The following is a 21,641-nucleotide window of genomic DNA, read 5'->3' as shown; positions in this document are numbered from 1 at the left end:
GTGTGTGTGTGTGTGTGTGTGTGTGTATATATATATATATATTCTACAACACATAACTCTGACCTAGGATATGTGGTCAAAGATCCATAAAATGTTTCAAAGATGCTTTTTCTTTCCTCTTTTCAGTACCTAAAATGTGCTTTTGTGAGGCCATTGGTTGATACGCATACACTTAAAATAAACCATATTGTTGTATTAAATATAAATTTCTGTAATAAGTATACATGAAATTGAATTTCACAAGTTAGTGTATCTTTCTCATTTTCTGTCTTGATACATGTTTTTGTTTTGTTTTGTTTTTGCTGTTTGTTACCTTTCAAAAAATAAAGACAGCCAAATATTTGTCTTAATTACATTTAAAATTTTTGGTGGTGGTTTATAGTTGCCTCCAGATCTGGTGGAAATGCTTATAGGAACTAGCTAATAACGAAAACCAAGAGAAGCACTAAATACTGATTTACTTCATTAGCAGAAGGTTGTTCTTTGAAGATTAATGAAGGTAGATGAGATCTATTAAGGTGAAGTGGACTATTTCAAACACTCGACAGTTTATCTAAAATTAAAAAAAAATTTTTTTAAAGAGCTAAACAGTCGTATCCACTAATAGCAATGCCTATCTAGTTTATGACTTGAAACAAAATAAATGCCCATTAGAAAAAAAAAACAAATTTTATCTAATTTATTTCAGTCAATAGCCCACTAACATTTTCCTCTCAATACAGTAGTCTCTCTCTCTCTAAGGCTGTTTCTGGGAGCCCAAAAGTTCAGGTTAATACGAAGTTAAGTTAGAGGGTAAATGCTTGCAGTTTAAACAGAAAATAACTTTCTGCTTCCTTCTAAATGTGCCAATAGCTATGTCTAAAAAATATACTGTTCTTAGAAATGTACCATTTCTGATTTTTAAAAAATTACCTGTAACCTTTGGAAATGAATCACACGAAACTCCAAAATTAGCACATGTCTTGAACTCTGTATAGAAAACATAAATTACATCTAATTTCAAACTCTCACTTATTAGTGTGCCAATCTTGGGGGAAGAAAAGGCTCCAAAGATAGTCTTATACCATTTTTTAAAAAATAGACGGTTCTTTTTAACTTTACACCCACCCCACACCCCAATTCTTTCTCTCTCTCTTCTTCCTCCCTTCCTCTTTCTTTCTTTCTTCTTTCTTTCTTTCTTTCTTTCTTTCTTTCTTTCTTTCTTTCTTTCTTTCTTTCTTTCTTTCTTTCTTTCTCTTTCTCTCTCTCTTTCTTTCTCTTTCTTTCTTTCTCTCTCTCCCCCCTCTCTCTTTCTTTCTCTCTCTCTTTCTCCTCCTCTCTCTCCCTCTCCCTCTCTCTCTTTCGAGTAAGGAAGGTTTACTGATAGAGAAGTCACCAGTGGAGAAGATGGGAGACTTAGTGCTGACTCAAATCCATCGTGCTAGCTGGACCAGGCCAAAGGTTTCTGAGGGGCGGGGTGAAGAGGTGCGTGGAAGTGCAGGGGGGGGGGGGGCGAGTTTTAATTGGAGGACCTTGGAACTTGGCCATTTATGGTAAAGGAGCATCAATACCAAATCTTCCCACACAATGAACCCTTGGCTTCTGAAAGGGTTCTCCACACCCCAATTTCAAATTACATCATTTAATTGTCTTGGTCATGAGCATTTCCAAGATGAGATTTTATATTTTGCTCCCATACTTTCTGGTTATCAGAAAACCCATGCTTTCCTTTATCGAAGGTGTGTGGTCCTGCTGATGTTGGCGTATCCCTTCCAATATTCTTTATCCTCATCTTTGCTTCTAGAGGTGTTTCGTCTGGTTCGCTCTCTTCGTCTTCATTAAAAGCTGCTGCTACTGAAAGGGTTTTTGGAGCAAGAGTTGGAAGAGTTTCTCTAGGTTTACTCGACCCGAGTTTGATGGCTATGGCCGAGGCTTCCTTTGTCATCTGATTACCGATGGCAAACCCAAGCTCGGAGATCTCCGTAGTCTTTGCCGGGAGGTCCGCAGCTGCTGCTTCAGCTGATCGCCCCCCAGTGCTGCAGCGGGAACATTCCCCGGCCTTACTGGAAGACGCTGTCTGAGTTCACCCAGGCCTTTCTGCTGCTTCTTCAGGTCCTCGGGCAGCTCCAGCTCACTGCGGCTTCTCCTCTTTTCCCCAGGAGGCCTCTTTGTAGCCACCCTATGCCTGCCTTTAAGGGGAATTCTGCTCTGGGCCACACTTCACAGGACAGAGGGGGCAGTGGGGAGATCAGGGAGGTAACTAGATTCGGGGGAGAAACGCTAGAGTGGTTCAAAGCAGAAGCCCTAGCACTGGACTGCCCATTAGGTTGCTTCTTGATGCTACAACACCTACTGTGTGACCTTTCATAGATTCCCTAACCTCTCTGTGCTATTGTTTCCTTATCTAAAAAAAGGAAAATAATAAAATTACCTTAGGTGTGGATAGAATAATATCTACATGTGGCACATAGTGAAGCATATTATAAATGTTAGCTGTCATTACTATTGCTGGGAGATTTCTCTCAAAGATATTACCAACATTGTGGGTTCTGAGGTGCAAGAATCAGCTGTGGCTTTTTAAGTAAAGAAAACAGACTTAAAAGACTCATGGGAATTTAACCGTGTGATGGGAATTGAGCATATGTGTTAAACATCTCCTTTCCAGGTAATGATCGTGACTTTTAATTGAACACTGAGGCTGAGTTATGAGCTAGTCCCGCTTGCATAGTCTCTGTTTTACATCTACTATGAGGATCAGAGTCTGTGCTTCAGCAAAGGACACATTGCAGCTTACTACTGCCCCCTAGAGGACTGGGAAAGTCACTAGCAGGAGCCAAGTCGACAGAGCCAAGAAGTACTTGATGTTCATGGCATCTGCAGAGCAAGAATATCTTCAGGTGAATCTGGAGCCATTGAATCTCTCGGCCTAGGTTCCTCATTAGAAATATGGGGATAATAATGACTTCCCCATAGGGTGGTGGTGAAAATCAAATACGATAATAGCACATGTGAAATCTTGTAATTTTAGATATATCTGTTTTATTGTAGTAATAACAGTAGGACTCATTATTTTCTTCCCCAATTCTCTTTGAGAGGCCTACTTGGGTTAGAAAGCTGTGCAATAGGACTCTCCCTTAGAGTCAGTGTAGCCCCCGGGCTCTGACCACAATTCTTAGTCCAGCATTCTGACACAAAGTAGCATTTCAGGAACTCAGTAAAGCAATATTTGGCTCCAGTCTAGAGGACAAACTTACAACTTTGGGCTAGGAGTGAGGTCCTCTGTGAGCTAGTGGAACTAGAATTTCTCCTGTCCTCTGAAAGGCAGGTAATTGGTGCTAATGGCAATGGGGCAACCCAACCTAGGTCCCTATCAGAGTTTTCCTCCAAACTCCTTCTTGTTTCTCCCTCCCCCAGGTCCCTTGTTCCGGGACATTCTCATTGTGTGTGTGTGTGTGTGTGTGTGTGTGGGGGGGGGGCAGATGAGGCTTGCTTTTGTTTTTCTTTTAATAACCACCTGAGAATGCTGCCTTCAGGGACCTTGGGCTGAGGGTTCTATAAAAGCCGAGCAGAGCTCTCGTCAGTCCAGTGCGCTGAGGGCCTGCCACCTGCCTGCTCACCTGCTTTTGCACCCTGCGCTGCCACCGCCTGCACCATGATCGGGAGGGTCCTTCTTCTCTCTACCTGGTTTGTCCTGGCTGGGACTTTCCCATTAATACTCCCATGTAAGTGAACCACAAGGAGATCTTTTGGAGAACAGGGCTACAATCCTCTCATTGTGTGTGTGTGTGTGTGTGTGTGTGCGCGCGCGCGCGCCTGTGTAGGGGGAGGGGCACTGGGGAGGGGGGAGAGAGAGAGATGCAGTGACTATTGTAAGTGAAATGGTTAAAAGTTATATTGACTTAGACTTAAGGTGGGGATGGGAAGCTGAGCTCTGAAGCCTTGGGTAGTTGAGTGGCTAAGCTAAGATTTGGGTTATGTGTTTGAAGTGAAGTCATAAAGGTAAAAAGGCTTGGCCAGATGGGATTAGGGTAGGTAGTTAGAGAGCTACTGAGGGTTTTCTGTGTTCTTCTCCACTCACGGGTGCTAAAGAGGCTATATTCTACTTAATTCAGGTTAAGAAATCCTGCGATGCATCCTGATTTCATAGCAGAGTCCATTTCAAAGTGCTTTAGCTCTGTCACACGCCACCGAGACCAGAGGGTCTGGAGTGGAAACCTATGAATCACATTGGAAAGGAAAGAGTAGGTGTCCTCGTGGATCAGGGAAAGGAAGCTTCCCCCGCAGGTTTTCTTTTCTAGTCCTTCCTGAATTCAGTTCTCAGGAGGAGGGCCCTTCATGCACGTGCATTATAACATGGTTGCTTTCCCATTGCTCTTCCACCTCTCCCTCTGGTAGCCCTCACTTTATCAGATGCTGGGGTTGGGTTCTTTATTGCATGTGAATAAATGATAAAGCAAAGTGACTAAATTAGAGAGCTAATGACTTTGGCCTCATTGGCAGGGTGCCATAACCTGCTGAGCTAGGCAGCTACAATGACTGTGTATCTTTCACTATTGCCCAAGAAGACCCTAGTTGTACCCTTACCAGGTCCACATGGTTATGATGCTTATATGGTTAGCAAACCCCAAAATGTCTGGACTGACTGAGTACTCTATAGAACACTCTGGGAAATGAAGTCCTAGACATTTGATGAACAAAATGGTAGAAGTAGTCGGTCTTAAAGTTGATGCCATTTTTTAATTGAATTTATTGGGGTGACATTGGTTAATAAAATCATATAGATTTCAGGTGTACAATTCTATAATATATTATCTGTACAATGTATTGTGTGTCCACCACCCCAAGTCAAGTCTCCTTCCATCACCATTTATCCCCCTATACCTTCTACCTCCCCTACCATCTTGATTCCATTCTTTATACACATCTTGGAAGTAGCTGTTTTCCTTGCTCTTTGCCCTTCTTTACTTTTGTTTTAAGTTTTCAGAAACCTAGAAGGATTATAGAGGGGGAGTGTGTAGAGTGTTTATTCTGTTCGGGTCTGACTAATTCACATTTAGAAGTACACTATCAAATGCTCCTTCCTAGACTGACCCCACAAGGAGGGGTGACATAGGGGACACGAAACAGTCAGTCGTTTGGACTTTCTAGCCGTTGGCAGAAGAGAGACTTGTAGTGAGACGCATTTTATTCAACACGTCAAATTACATTCATGTTTTCCCCGGAGAAGTTCTAGCTGGGAATGGGAAGGGTGTGGAGATGGTGGAGATATTCTTGCTAGAAAATATTTGAGCTTTTTTTTTTTCTTTTTGTTTTCTAGACATCGACTATGATGCAGACATTTTCAGTGACTCAGTGTCCTGGGCTGAACTAAAGCCAGCTGTTGACCCAGAGTCAACCACTGACCTAGACCTCACTGATGCTGTAGATTCAACCCCTGACTTAGACCTCACTGGTGCTGGAGAGTCGGACACTGATGATTATTTGGAGAATACACAGGCTTTGGGTAAGTAAGTGTTTTGACTGTAGAGGAGGACTTGGCAGGAGTTGGTGGGATCCCATCTTTTGCATTTCTGAAGGAAAGGTTGCTTTCCTCCAGTGAGCTGGATTCCCAGCACAAGGTGTGACCACACCTGTTTCCCATTCTGTTTTTCTAGAATTGTCTACTGAAATAGAATCAAACATCCCCAGCGTTTCAGAAGAAGAAACTGAGGAGGCCACAGGTGAAAATTTATTTTTTTAAAAAATGCAGAAATGTCTCCCTGCTTCCCTTATTTATAGCTCATTGCATAGGAATGTCCTTAGGTAACTTATACAGCTGGGGATACCATGCTGCTTTGTTCTCTGAGGTGATACACACAATGTTTCAAAGATTCTTTGAAACTTGAGGAAAATCGAAGCATTTTCCCAGAGTGTCAGGAGATGGAACCATTTGAACACCAACAAGCTCTAGCCTGGAGGTCACCATGACTTGGTCTCCAGGACCAGCCTCCTGCACTTCTCTAAAGAGGATGAGTTTCTTGTGTATCCAGGGGGACCATAGATATGGCAAAAAAAGTTTAAGAATTTGCATTTCTTGCCCCGCCAGTGTGGCTCAGTGGATTGAGCATTGTGCCACGGACTTAGGGGTCCTGGTTCAATTCCTGATCAGGACACATGCCCGGGTTTCAGGCTCCATCCCCAGTAGGGGCCATGTAGGAGGCAGCCGACTGATGTTTCTCTCTCATCGATGTTTCTATCTCACTCTCCCTTCCTCTCTCTCTGAAAAATCAGTAAAAACATATTAAAAAAAAATAGAATTTGCTATACTTTTCCAGTTGATTACAATTCAATTTACACAGGGAACATTTTGAATGAAAAGTATGTAAGTGTAAATATTATTTGAATTTAGGCTGAACAGAAGAAAAGGGGATTTAAAAGCTTCATAAATGAAGCAGTGGTCCTATCTCTGCCCATCTCTCTCTCAGACCTGCATCTCATTTCATTTTTCTATCTGTCTCTCAGCTATGGGTCAAAAGATTTCAAGGCCTCTGTCACAATAAACAAAACCCAAAAGGTTGTGGGGTGCCTTCATCATTTTTTTATCCTCACCTGAGGGGAGAGAGAAAGAGAGAAACATTGATTGGTTGCCTCCTGCACATGTCCTGACAGGGGATTGAACCCACAACCTAGGTATGTGCACTGATCAGGAATCAAATCCACAAATTCCTTGTTACATAGGCAACACTCCAACCAACTGAGCCACCAGCTAGGTTGCTACATTCATTTTTGCTAAGCAAGAACCTTGGGCCTTACCTACAAAAACAAATTTCTAAACAATCAGATTCTTTAAAAAAAAAAAATGTATCTTTATTGTTGAAAGTATTACAGATGTCCCTCCTTTTTATTTCCCATTGACCCCCTCCTCCCCTCTCCTGCTGCCCCCTGCCTTCACCACACAATTGTCTGTGTCCATTGATTATGTATATATGCATGTAAGTTCTTTGGCTAATCTCTTCCTGCCTCCCCCTCCCCCCTTCCTTCTGAGGTTTGCCAGTCTGAATCGTACTCCTTTCTATGTCTCTGGGTCTATTTTGTTCATCAGCTTATTTTGTTCATTATATTCCACTAATAAGTGAGATCATGTGGTACTTGTCTTCTCTGAATGGCTTTTTTAACTTAGCATAATGCTCTCCAGGTCCCTTCATGTCACCTCAAAGGATAAGAGACCTTTCTTTCTTATAGCTGCATAGTACTCCATTGTGTATATGTACCACTGCTTTTTACCCACTCATCTACTGATGGACACTTGGGCTGTTTCCAGGTCTTAGCTATTGTAAATAGCATTGCTGTGAAGATAGGGGTGCATATATTATTTCTGATTGGTGTTTCAGGCTTCTTAGGATATATTCCTAGAGGTGGAATCACTGGGTCAAATGGCAGTTCCATTTTTAATTTTTTGAGGAAACACCATATTGTTTTCCATAGTGGCTGCACCAGTCTGCATTCCCACCAGCAGTGTACTAGAGTCCCCTTTTCTCCACATCCTTGCCAGGACTTGTTTGTTGATTTGTTGATGGCGGCCATTCTGACAGGTGAGGTAATAATATCTCATAGTCGTTTTAATTTGCATCTCTCTGATGATTAGTGACATTGAGTTTTTTTTGTTTTTTATCCTCACTTGAGGACACTTTTGCATTTATCTTCAGATAAAGTGGGAGGGAGACAAGGAGGAAGAGGGAGATGGTAACATGGATGTGAGAGAGACACATCGAGTGGTTGTCACCCACATGACCACACCTGGGGCCAGGGCAAGGGACAAATTGCAACCCAGGTACGTACCCTTAGTGGGAACCAAACCTGGGACTCTCTGGTCTGCGGGCCAACTCTCTAACTGCTGAGCCAAACTATCCAGGGCATGACATTGAGTATTTTTTCATATGTCTCTTGGCTATTTGTATGTCTTATTTGGAGAATTGCCTAATTAGGTTCTCTGCCCATTTTTAATAGGGTTCTTTGTCTTCCTTTTGTTGAGTTGTATGAGTACTTTATATTTTTGGAAATTAACCCCTTATCCAGTGTATGTTTGGCAAATATGTTCTCCCAGAGAGTGGGTTCCCTTTTCATTTCGATGCTAGTTTCTTTGGCTGTGCAGAAGCTTTTTAGTTGGATGTAGTCCCATTTGTATATTTTTTCCTTTGTTTCTCTTGCCCTAGGAGACAATCAGATTCTTATATCTACAATAATAGGTAGCATTTGTTGAGATTTATTATATTCCAGTATTGCCTTAAATGCATTGGAGGAATGTAGGTAGTAGTTGCAGGAAGGTAGAAGTTGTATTTTGGTGGCAGCTAAAGGGCCTATTAAAAAAGGATTGGTTCTCTGGCTTTGAATTCTTTCTTTAAAACAAAATTTTTTTTTCTTGATTAATTTTGAGAGAGAGAGGAAGGGAGAGGGAGAGAGAGATAGAAACATTGATGAGAGAGAATATTGATTGGCCACCTCCTGCATGCCTCCCACTGGGGACTTGGCCCACAACCTGAGCATGTGCCCAGGACCGGGAATCAAATCAGTGATCTCTTGGTGCATGGGATGATGCTCAACCACTGAGCCACACCGACCAGGCTGAATTCTTTGTTTCCCACTAATTATCTTCCCCATAGAATATCCCTCATTTCCACAATGAAGCTCTGTCTCAGTATTGTGCGCTCACTGCCCGACCTGTAGTGGTTGATTAATAAGTAAATGTAAGTTAGTGCTGCCTTTCCCCCTAACCCTCCCATCCTCACCCCCACACCATGGGAATAGGAAAATTCTCACGTTTGACTATAAGAGCAAGATGCAGCCTCACGGCCCAGATCCCTCTTGTCATTTCTGCTAATATACTGGACCCCATAGTCTGCTTATGAAGAAATGCTTTCTGGCTGTGGCAATTACCAATAAACTAAAATTTCCCCTCCCTGCAATGCATTTATTTATTTAATGTTTTTCCAGTTTTATTGAGATATAATTGACATATAACATTGTAGAAATTTAAGGTATACATAATGACCTGATTTTATATATATATATATATATATATATATATATATATATATGTTTAATAGGGAGAGAAAATTCATGGAAGTCCTAACCTTTCAAATTAAGAAAGTGACTTCCTTGTTTCTAGCAAGTGTCACTGGTGATTATTTCGAAGAGATCATGTCAGGAGCAGCAGGTAAGACCAAAGATCTTTGTTTTTTCTATTCTTGGACTTAAGGAATATTTTTCTTCAAGGCTCCTGGGACAGGCTCAAGGAGTGGGGCTCTGGGAGGTACTCTGCCCACGATTTCACCCTTCCCAGCCAGGTGCCTGTTTGCTTAGCTGAGTTCACTTTAGGGAAGAACACGGGCTATGGCTCTTGCATGTGAAGACATGACCAGTTCATGGGTTCTGCTCAGGGACATGCAAGTGTGAGTGGAGACCAGCCCTTTACCCAATCCTTCTCGTGGAGTGTGTCTGCGTTTGACTTCCACAGGCAGGGTTTCGGGCACGGCAGAGTGCTGTGGTAGGTAGGAGGAGGGCGGTTCTGGTGGCACAGACTTGGCTGAGTCCCACGTTTACTAGGGCTACTTGAGGCTGCTAGCTGAATGCTAGACTCACGAGTGATACTTACCGGAAGTGAATTAAAACCATTTCTTAATTGCAGATGAGTTCAGCACCTCCATGGAAAGCAACGAGTTGATCTCAGTGCTTGTTTGTAAGTTTTTCCTTTTTTGCCCCTGATATCTCATTAGGGATTTAACACCATTTTCAATGTAGGTTTTAATCCACTGGGAAAGGATTCCAAATTGACCAGCCTTCCAGGATGCTGAGTCCAGCTGTAACATCTAATGGAAGGTTAAGACAACCTCTGTTCTCTGAGTTTTACTTTCCAAGTCTAATTATCTGGAGTTTTAGTAATCAATAGGTATAGGATAAACAAGTTCTCTCCCTTGTTTTTTCCAGAATTTCTTTCTTCCTGTCTCTCTAGGTTGTAGATTCCAGTTCAGTCCATGGACTCTTTCCAAGGGAGAGCTGCAGAAAAGGCAGAGAGCATGTAACTCAGTGAACAACTGGGAAGCCTTGCGGCTCTGAATCAAGAGCTGCCAATTTTTTTTTTTATCCTCACCCGGGAATATTTTTCCATTTTTTGTACAGATAGAGTGGGAGGGAGAGAGGAAGAGAGAGAGAGTGAGAGAAACATCGACGTGAAGGGACACATCTAGTGGCTGCCACCCGCACGACCAACCAGGGCCGGGGACAAACTGCAACCGAAGTACGTGCCCTTAGCGGGAACCGAACCCGGGTCTCTCCAGACCGCAGGTGGATGCTCTAACCGCTGAGCAAACCGGCCAGGGCTTTTACATTTATCTTCAGATAGAGTGGGAGGGAGAAAGGGGAGAAGAGAGAGAGAAAAACATCTATGCGAGAGAGACACATGGAGTTGTTGCTACCCACACGACCCCAACCGGGGCCGGGAGAAATTGCAACTGAGGTATGTGCCCTTAGCGGGAACCAAACCCGGGACTCTGGTACACAGGCCGATGTTCTAACCGCTGAGCCAAACCGTCCAGGGCAAGAGCCACCAATTTTAATACTGGGCCTCACTGTTGGCTTTTTTTTTTTGGAACCCACTAATGTGGTTTCCTCCTGGGATATCTGGATAGTGTGTCACTATCTCATTTAAGACACAAGGAGAGGCAGGGGGAATAAACAGTGAAAGCTTAAAGAAAGTCAGTCCCCGGCACAAGGTCACAGTGGGAAGTGAGAAAGATGAACCTAATCTTTTGAGCACCAGGCTCTCTTCTTTCTTTTGGTAATGCCTGTTTTGTTTTGTCTTTGTTTTTTTAATTCTGGTTTTATTTTAGAAAATGAAGCAGATTCTCCATTGGCTGTGATCTTGATTCTGCTAACCACAATTTTCTAAGAAGACCCTGAGCTTCTGCACAAGCCTGCTATTCCATTATAGGGGTTTGAACAATTGGAAAAGACTAATGAGCCTTAGTATATATGCAGCTGAGGATGAACACAGTGAAGAGAATTGTCCATAGACAGAGGTGTGCATTTCTTAACCACATCCATTTAATATGAGATCAATAAATGTTCATTTGAAATGAATTTTGAGAGGGGTTTTTATTTCCTGAGACAACAGATGACTTAGTTGCCTTGTGTTAGTACCAATAATCATGTTATTTCTCTCTGACAGAGACTTTATAACCAGGCTCCAATCCTCATGACCAGAGGAAAGAATGAAATGAAACTATGGAAAGTATATTAACTTTTCTAGTGCCGCCATAACACATTTCCACAAACTTGTAGCTTAAGACAACACAAACCTGTTATTTTACAGTTCTGGAGTTCAGAAGTCTGAAAGGCATCTCACTGGGTTCAAAACCATGTGTCAGCAGGGCCAAGTTTCTTTCTGGGGCTTTCTGGACGCATCCATTTTCTTTCCCTCCTTCCTGGCCTCTTCCATCTTCAGAGCCAGCGATGGGCTGGTTGATTCTCACATTCTATCAGAGTCACTACTACCTCCCTCTTCCACATTTAGAGGCCTAAGAACACATTCGCCCCTGCCTGGATTATCGAGGACAGTCTCTATTTCAAGGTCAATTGATTAGTAACTTTAATTTCCCTTTGCCATGTGATGTAACATATTCACTGGTTCTGGGAATTAGTGAGTGAGATAAATTCACCAGATATAAAAATCAGAATTGACAATTCTTTTCTCTCAGCTATTAAACAATATGGTACCACTTTCTTCTGGCTTTCACGTTTGATGTTGTGTCCTGTCATTTGTATTGGTTTTCCACTGGGAATATGTAGTTTCTCTTGCTGCCTTCCAGAAATTTTCTCTGTCTTTATTATCAGATATTTTATTATAATGTGTCTTGGTGTGGATTTCTTTGGGTTTATTTTGGTTGTAGCTTGCAGGCCTTTTTAAACCTTAAGGTTTACATGTTTTGCCAAATCAGGGAAATTTTCAGTTAATATATTTTTGAGTTCTTTCTTAGGTCTTCCCTACTTCTCCTCTCCTCAGATGACACATAGAGTAGATCTTTTTATTTTATTTTATTTATTTTATTTTTTATCCTTACCTGAGGACATTTTTCTATTTTTTTGTTCAGAAGAGTGGGATGGAGAGAGAAGAAGAGAGAGAGAGAAACATCGACGTGAAAGGGACACATCGAGTGGCTGCCTCCTGCACGACCCAACCTGGTTGCGACCCAACCAGGGCTGGGGACAAATTGCAACCAAGGTACATGCCCTTAGTGGGAACCGAACCCGGGTCTCTCTGGACTGCAGGCTGACACTCTAACCGCTGAGCTAAACTGGCCAGGGCTTATTTTATTTTTTATAATCCCACAGGACCCTGAGCTCTGTTAGATTTTTTTTTTTTTTTCTATTTTCTCTCTCTATTGTTCAGTTAGGTCATTTCTATTGTTCTGTCTTCAAGTTCATTGATCTTTTTCCATCTGCTGTTGAGCCCATCCATTGTTTTAAAATTTTGATTCTTGTAATCTTCAGTTCTAAAATTTCCTTTTGGTTCTTTTATACATTTCAATTTTGTTGCTGAGATTTTTCTATTTTTTTAATTTGTTTTAAGCATGTTATAATTGCGCATGGAAGCGTTTTTATGATGACTGCTTTAACATTTTTGTCAGATAATTCTGACATCTCTGTCATTATCATTCTGAAATCAACTGATTATCTTTTTCATTCAGGTTGAGACTGTCCTGATTTTTGGTTTGACAAATAATTTTTTCATTGAACAAAGATATTTTTGGTATCATGAGACACTGAATTTTATTGAAATCTTCTGTCTTAGCTGGCTGCCTCTACCACCACTCCAGCGGGGGAAAGGTGGGGACACTGCATTACGCTGGGTGGGGGCAGAGATACAGGTTTCCTCTCAACAGACGCTAAGGGGGAAGCATTCCGCATTATTGCTGGGTGAGGGATGGAATTCCGGTGCCCCACTCGGCCTCCTCTGGTATTACACTGTCTGGGAAGAGTCTAGGGGAGCCTGCTGTTACTTCCCATGTGGTCTCTATTGGTACCACCTTAGTGTAGGAGGGGATGCTGCTGCTTCTTTTTTTAAATATGTTTTTATTAAATTTTTTAGAGAGATAGAGGAAGGAAGAGAGAAACATCAATGTGAAAGAGAAACATGAATTAGCTGCCTCCTGCACGCCCCCTACTGTAGATGGAGTTCTCAACCCGGTCACGTGTCCTGACCAGGAATCCAACTGGGACCTCTCAGTCCATGGGATGACACTCCATCCACTGAGCCACACCGGCCAGGCTCTTTTTTTAAATTTATCTTAAATTTTTTTTTTCTTTATTGATTTTCAAAGAGAGAGGAAAGGAGAGTGAGAGAGAGATAAAAACATTGATGAGAGAGAACATCGATTGGCCGCCTCCTGCATGCCCCCAAATGGGGAATCTGGCCCACAACCTGGGCATGTGCCCTGACCAGGAATCGAACCGCTGACCTCTTGGTGCATGGGTTGATGCTCAACCACTGAGCCACACCGGCCAGACTAAATTTATCTTTATTGTTGAAAGTATTACAGATGTTCCTCCTTTTTACCCCCTACCTCAATGAACCCCCTCCTCCCTGCTCTGCCCTTCCCCTAGAGTGATTTTTTATTAATTGATGTGGGGTGAAGTCCAAGCTTCTCTTCTGGTCTCCACTGACATCACGGGATAGGGGAAGGCGAGTGAGAGGCACAGACTGCCCGGTGGCGGTGACAGCTCCAATTCCTGCTGGACTTCCTCTGACACTTCTTTGGCAGAGGATGAGGTGCCTTGTTTCAGCTTGGCAAATATGAAACTCTTAGCTCCTACTGGGTCCTAGTTTTTTTTTTTTTTTTTTTTTTTTGTGGTGTTTGACTATAATAGAGTGTCTATTGTCTAAATGTTTTCTGTCTTGCTAGGTTGGTTCTGGGTCGTTAGGCTAGAGAGAATAGGCTTTTGTTGGGGCCTTTTCATCTGTGTCTGTTAATATTTCTGTGTTGCTGGCTTTTTTAGCTACAAGTCAGAGATTTATAAAGCAAAAAAAGAGATTAGAGAACTTGCCACCATGTCATTTCTGGGTCCCTAGGTCTCTATTTCAACTGCCTTATTCTCTCCAATTTTCAGAATCTTCTTATGTTGCATTATACATACTGTCCAGGGCTCACTGTTGTATGTAGTAAGAGGAATAGGAAAAAATGTGTACACTCTTTCTGGAAGCAACTCTTGGTTTATTTTAGATATAAGTAAAGAAGAAGCAGGTGATTTTTAGGTGAAACTGGGCTTTGTTTCCCTTATTGAAAAACTTCAGGGAAGATTATTTGAAGATAGCACCACTCATTGTATAGGTAGAGAATAGGCTGAGCCTTTTGCATGTCAATGTGTGGAATTATTGGCATTTAAATGAAGAATGAGACTTAGATATCATTAATGTTCATGTGCATCAGATGACACACCATGATAGATTCATTCATTATCATTACTTTTAGATGGATGTTCTGTTTCTTTCTGAATGCTTCTAGTGCTGAAAAGAGTAGCTATTTGTCAAAATATCTATTTTTTTGATAACTCATTTTTATAAAGCTGTCATGAGGGAGAATGAACAAGACCACCTCTTTGAAGAAAAGAATAAATAAATGAGTTTGCATTTGTTAAACTTTCTTGTCACACACCATGATAAGTAATTTTATATACATTATGCATTTAACGCTTATAAGTAGTCCTGATACATTATCTCTGACAACATAGGTCAACAAGATAAAACTTACACATATCCTTAAACTTTTTCATATAAATAAATTTTTTGATCATGACAGGAGTACATTTTCAGTGCAGAAAACTTAGATTAATGTAACTGAAACAAAATTTTACATTTTATTTAACTTCAATTAATTTAAATTTAAACAAACCCATGTGGCTTACGAGTACTTTGTTAAACAGCGTAGGCCTAAAGAAAATGGAACTATAAATCAAATACTTACACTAATGAATGTGTAATAATAGGTCAAAACTAGAATTCAGAAGGACATAAACATGATTCTGTGCAAATTTGTAACAAAAGGGTCTGAGTAGGAGTTAACTAGGCAAAGAGAAGTGGGGAGTGGAGAAGAACACTCTAGGGTGTGGGAAGAGAACACATGCTGTGGAGGGAAGGATTGGAAAAGACAGAAGAGACCAGTCTGCAGTAGGGAACAAAAGCTCGAGCAAGATTACAGGTGTATCTGGAGAGGGAGAAAGAGACCAGATCATACCAGCCCTGATGGTCACCTTCAGGATCTCAATAGGAGCTGTTATGAGTTTTAAAGCTGAGGCTGGCAGAAGATTATTACATTATCACATATATGGTTTGAAAAGCTTAATCTGGCTGCAGACTATGGTTTGGAAAAGGATTTGGAGGGAAAGCTAGAATGATTACACGTCACTAGTTAGGATATTATAGTGTGTGAGGGAGGATGGCAGTAGAGAGAGATGAGTGGTTGAAGTTGAGAAATATTTAGAAAATAAGAAAAGGGGACACAAGTTGATGGTGGATTTTGTATGTCAAATGAGACAGAGCCAAAGCTATAGATTTTGTGTTTAAAATTTTTTTTTTCTTTATTGATTTTAGAGAGAGAGGAAGGGAGAGGGAGAGAGAGAGAGAAACATTAATGAGAGAGAGCATCGATTGACCGCCTCCTGCATGCCCCCCACTGGGGATTGGGCCGACAACCTGGGCATGTGTCCTGACTGGGAATCGAAATGGTGAGATCTTGGTGCATGGGTAAACACTCAGGCACTGAGCCACACCAGCCGGGCAAAGCTATAGCTTTTTGTATTATGAGTGGTTGAATGGTGGTCTCTAGAGTTAGGGTTACCAGATTAACTTTGTTTTGGGAATATTGAGTGGTGACTTTAAAATATTCAAATGAAGATGTCAAACAGATAAAGGTGTGAAGCTCAGTAGAGGTCTTGGCAAGACATGTACTTTTATATTATTGGCACATAGATGATAATTGAAGCCATAAGCAACAAGGTTTCCACCTCCCCCCCAGCTTTATTGAGGTATAACTTGACAAAACTGTATATATTTAGTGGAAAATGTGACGATTTGAAATACAGATACACTATGAAATGATGATCACAATCAACTTAAGTAAAACATCCATCACCTCACAGAGTGACATTTTTTTTAGGATGAGTTTTTTAAGGCGATAGTATACGGTGAGAAGAGACAAGAATTTAAAACAAAATTAGAGGAATTGTATAATTCCATGGCTAAATGGAAGCAGATGTGTCTGCAGAAAGCACACAGGCTTTATTAGCTCCTAGATGGTGGGAACTGTGACTTTGTATTCATCATTACATCCTAGACTAATAAAATAACTGGCATCGGAGAAGAAACTCAATAAATATTTTATAAATGAAATAAGTAGTGAATGGTACAACCAGAGAGTTAGAATATAAAACAGGTACATACAGTATCAAAGGAAGAGTATGCTTTAGAGGACAGAACTGTTAACAATGTCTATTGCTGCTGAGAAGCAAGTTAAGATAAAGATTGAGAATGTCCTTTGATTTTAGCAACCTGGAAATTATTGGTTACTTAGTGTGAGCTGTTTAAGTGGAATAATGAGAACAGAGGTTTATAAGCCTTTGGCGGCCTTTTGTTTTGATCTCTTAGCATGTTGCTAAATTGCTATCCTAGAATACAACTGAGAGTGACTTATAGTTTGGTTGTAAAAACAATTAAAAATTTTTTTCTTTATTGATATTTTTTTTAGAGAGAGGAAGGGAGAGGGGGAGAGAGAGAAACATCGATGAGAGAGAACATCCATTGGCTGCCTGCCGCATGCCCCCAACTGGGGATTTGGCTCACAACTTGGGCATGTGCCCTATCCGGGAATTGAACCAGCGACTTCTTGGTGCATGGGTTGATGCTCAACCACTGAGCCACACCGGCTGGGCTGTGAAAACAATTTTTACCCCTGTCTTCTCAAAGATTATCCCCAAACAAAAACAAGAAACTGAAGTGCAAACATCATCTGTTATAAAGTTTATAGGACAAATACAAGCCACAATATATGAAGTCTGAAAGCAGGGAGACTGGTCAATGACATAACGGAAAGGTGACACTCAAGTACCTGTGGAAGTTTGGGGAAAAGTGACACCAAATGGAAGTAGGCTGATTGAACCCTGGCAAGGCTCAAAGACTGCAGACACCAGGTGCTGTGATGATTATATTGGAGGAGGAGTAATGATGGTGGTGAGACATGTAACAAAAAACAGATATCCTCTAGTCCAGCAAGAGAGAGTAGATTTATTCTCTGGAAAAACTGAACCAGAGAGGTGCTGGACTTGGGGGCAACTGCCACTGAAGAGGATATGAATGAAATGCTGTTCTAAAAACCAGGGCAATGACATGAAAGCCTATAACAGGAATGGAGAGGTACCCCACCTCCTACCCTGGCCAGCTCCGAATGCCAGCAGCACGGATTGTGCTTGTCAACCAGGAGCTAGGAGGATTAAGTCTCAGAGACAGCATCTGGAGATGTCTTCAACAAAATAGCTGGACAGCTATTTGATATGTGTATACATTATGGAGTGATTAGCACAATCTCCCTACTCTGAGGCACACAAGTCTGTAAAACTCTTGCAATGCATGTAGAGTTTTTTGATTGCCTTACTGTCTAAGTCTTCCATATAAACAGAGAACAAAAGATCACCAGTTGGAAATCTTCTTCAAATATGGCTTGAAGTAAAGAAACAGTAAAAAGGAAATTCAGAGGAAAGATAGTCAATATGAGGAGCAGAAGAAATCTTTAAGACACTGTAATTAATATAGTCAGAAGAATAAAAATAGATATTACATCCTTCAAAGAAGAATAGGCTGCTATTAAAAAATATTGGCTATTATTATAAGTTGAATTGAAGATAAAGTTAAGGAATTCCCCCATAAAATAGAACAAAAAGGCAAAGAGATAGTCATTAGGTGACACACACACACACACACACAAAGGAAAAATGTCAACTAACACAAATTTTAAAAGAATATGTTAGAAATTACCAATGAAACACTACAAAACATTCCCCAAAACTTAAGAACGTGTCCATATTAAAAGTGTCCAGTATTATCCACAAGCCCGCATTTGACACTTGCAAGGTCCAGTGCAGAACTACAAAAGGAGACTGGTGCATTAATTCTCTAAATATTTGCAAATGATAACTGAGCTAGAACCGAGGTTCAGGTCTTGTTTCCACCCAATTCCTCCAGCTTGTCTTTGGAGATTGCCCTTCTGGTTAAGCCTAGAGACTAAAGGAGCTTGTTCTCCTGCACCAACCCTGACCTTGCAAGCTGAGAGGTGGGAGGGGCAGGCTGGACCCAGGAATTCTGCTGGAATAACAGGAGGTTAAAAGCTGGTTTGGACCCAGCACTGACCTGATCAATTTCCTGTGGGAATCTGCTAGGCAAGTTTTCCATCCTCATACCTTACTTCTGATTTAGGATTTCTGGGAACTTCTAAGCACCTCCCAAACTATACCACTGAGCATAGGAGTGGTAGGAAATTTAGTTTCCTGGCATGTGGGAGAACTTGTCTGCCTAGACATGTTTTTGGTTGATTTGAGGCAGCTAGGTTTGTACAAAAGTAGTCATTTTTTCCCTCTAGTGCCCAAGGGCAGAATTAGTGAATTTATTGTTGACACATTCTTAATCCTCAGGTCTGGAGGGCCCCTGTTCAGCCTGAGCTCCTTTTCCATAATTCCTGTTTATTTTATTTATTTGCTGAACTTTTAAACTATGTTCTAATGAGACTAAAAGGGAAAAAATCCAATGTCTCTGGTTTTGTTATAAACTTAAGACTAATCTAGAAATCAAATCTTTAAAAAAAACAATCAAGAGGAAAAAAAACAGGCGAAGGAGGTGAATGGTTTTTGTACATTCAAAGAAGGCTTCAACGTGTAACATTTGAGCAAGTTTGAGTAAAGTGAGGAAGCATGCTAGGTAAAAGTAGAAACAAGCTTGCTATGTTGGAGGAATATTAAGAAGGTTAGTGCATTCAGAATGGAGTATAGAATTGGGTACAGACAAGTCAGTAAGTTCAGAAACAGGCAGGGGGTCTAGTCACGTAGGGTGTTGACCACTGTAACAAATTTGGATTTTGTTTTGATGGAATAAAAATGATGGCAGTCCACAGGGAAAATTTGAATGTTGGAGTAATATGATTTAAAATGGTTGGGTGGAGAACTGATTGTTGAAACAATAGTGGACTTGCTATCGGAGTCACTAGAAATGATGCTTGCTTAGATGGGCTGGTAGTGATGAAAGTGGTGAGAATGGTTGTATCTGGGATTTACTTTGAAGGCAAAATTTAAAAAATAATAGAATTTCCCTTTTCAACCAGATGTAATGGGCTGAGTGAGGAAGAAGAGGAGTGCAGAATGATTCCTAGTTGGCTTGATCAAATAGATGAATGCGGATGCTACTTAAAGAAATGGAGAAGAGTTAGAAAGAATAAGTGTCTGGTTGTAAGGGGGAAGAAGGGGAGATAGGAGAAGATCTAGGCGAGAGCATAAGGTCCTAAGCTGTTAAGAAAGAGTTCCCAAAAGAAGGGTGTGATCAATGGTGTCAAGTTGCTGAGAGATCAAGAGATGAGGACTGAGAACTGATCAATGAGTTTGGCGAATGAAGGTCATCGAATACCTTGACAAAGGTGGGATGATGAACACAGAAACCTCTGCAGAATATGTGGAAGGAATACTTAAGGTGAGAAGGTGAGGAGCAAGACCTATAGACACACTTTTCAATGAATTTTGCAATAATGTGGTAGATGGAGAAGCATGAAGAGTCTAGAAAGAGCTTTGAAAAATGGGAGATATTGTAGCAGATTTATGCTGATTTTATTTGACTGCCAATAGAGAAGCAGAAATGGAAGATGCAGGGCGAGGAAGGGACACAGGTGCAGAAGCAAAAACCTTCACTAGGCAATAGGGTATGGAATTCAGAGTGAGAGTGAAAGATAGGAGCAAGGAGGCATCACCTACAGTAACAGAGAGAAGCCAGAGAATAGGGTGAGAGTTGCGAAAGCTGCATTTGGGTTGGTCAACTTGAAGAAGGTGAGGTTATTCTTTGCCGATTTCTTTGAACTTCTCAGTGACATTTTTGAGACCACCAGTATAATGGGGTCCATTTCCTAATATTGAACCATCCTTGTGATCCTCTTTCCTTCCTTCCTTCCTTCCTTCCTTCCTTCCTTCCTTCCTTCCTTCCTTCCTTCCTTCCTTCCTTTCTTTCTTTCTTTCTTCTCTCTCTCTCTCTCTCTCTTTCTTTCTTTCTTGATTTTGGAGGGAGGAAGGGAGAGGGAGAGAGAGAGATAGAAACATCGATGAGAGAGAACATTGATAGGCTGCCTCCTGCATGCCCCCCACTGGGGATCAGGCCCACAACCTGGGCATGTGCCCTGACAGGAAATCAAACTGGTGACCTCTTGGTGCATGGGTCAACGCTCAACCACTGAGCCACACCGGTTGGGCATTGTGATCCTCTTTCAACATGATTTATTATTCTTTCAAGAGAGTGCTGACTTGTTTAAATAAAATTGAGAATTTTTCCTATGGAAGTATCTTTGCAGATCTAGATATTTTGTTTTGTGAACATCACAGAATATATTTAGAAACTTGTTAATTTTTTCTATATTTGAGAACAATTTAAACAGTATAAGAATTATGTGTTCCTTAATGATATGAAGAGTTTGATGTTAAAATTTGCTGTGCCCATTGATGTTAGAGGTAATAGGGACAGAAATGGAGACCATTTCTATAAACTTCTAACATTTCTTTTATGGTTACTTTCTATTAAACTTTTCCAAAGCGTCTGAGTCAGATTTGGTAATTTATATTATACAATGTCAATTTCACTGGAATCTTTACATCACAAGAGTCTTACATAATGTTACCCTACTCTTTTAAAAATCTGTGCATCTTTGACTAACTTTCCCGTCTCATTTCTGAAGTTCAGACTCTTTTCTGTTTCTTTTTTCTTTATTACGATCATAAGAAGTTTGTCTCTTGTTTTTTTATTTATTTTTATTTTTTTTCTTGTCTCTTGTTTTTAGAGTAAGAAACAGCTAGCTATTGAATCTGTCATAAATTAGTTTTGTTTTTCTGTTTTCATATTCCAGATACTTTAATTTGGGTAGTGGACAATTTGACATTGTGTGGGTAATGCTTCATTATACTAGCTAACGTATTCCTGATCTGGTAGTAGTTTAAGAAGCTTGCATTTCAAATGGTCAAGAGTTGTACTTTATTATTAAATGTCTGCTGGTATACAAAACGCACCAGCAGGTTTTCATTTAAAACAAAAAGCGCCTAAGACTTTAACAAATAGAGTGATAAGACAGGAAATGCTAAAAAATAAATAAAAAATAGACAGATGATCTTTTATTCTTTTCTTTTTAAAATTTGGAAGAGACATTGTCAGAGAATGTTAATTAGATATTTTGACAAAGCTATCTGAAAGTCTTTTATTTGGGAACATTTAATTCCTTACACTTCGTGTCTACTGTTCTTTCAATCTCTGCTAGGTTTTTATGTATATTATCTCATTACTCTTTGTCCTTTAGGGTAGGTATTATTATTATCTTCATTTCATAAACGAGAAAACTGGGCTC

The 21,641-nt window shown here is 40.7% G+C and overlaps 1 pseudogene; it reads right to left on the bottom strand.

Moving 5' to 3' along the window:
* Positions 1 to 1,621: 1,621 nt before the first annotated feature.
* On the bottom strand, positions 1,622 to 3,633 carry LOC118623352 (annotated as a pseudogene).
* Between the last annotated feature and the right edge of the window lie 18,008 nt (positions 3,634 to 21,641).

Source organism: Molossus molossus, unplaced genomic scaffold, assembly GCF_014108415.1.
Source record: "Molossus molossus isolate mMolMol1 unplaced genomic scaffold, mMolMol1.p scaffold_m16_p_10, whole genome shotgun sequence".
NCBI classification, from domain to species: Eukaryota; Metazoa; Chordata; class Mammalia; order Chiroptera; family Molossidae; genus Molossus; species Molossus molossus.
The sequence above is the reverse complement of the archived record's forward strand: the minus strand, read 5'-3'. Positions and strand labels throughout refer to the sequence as shown.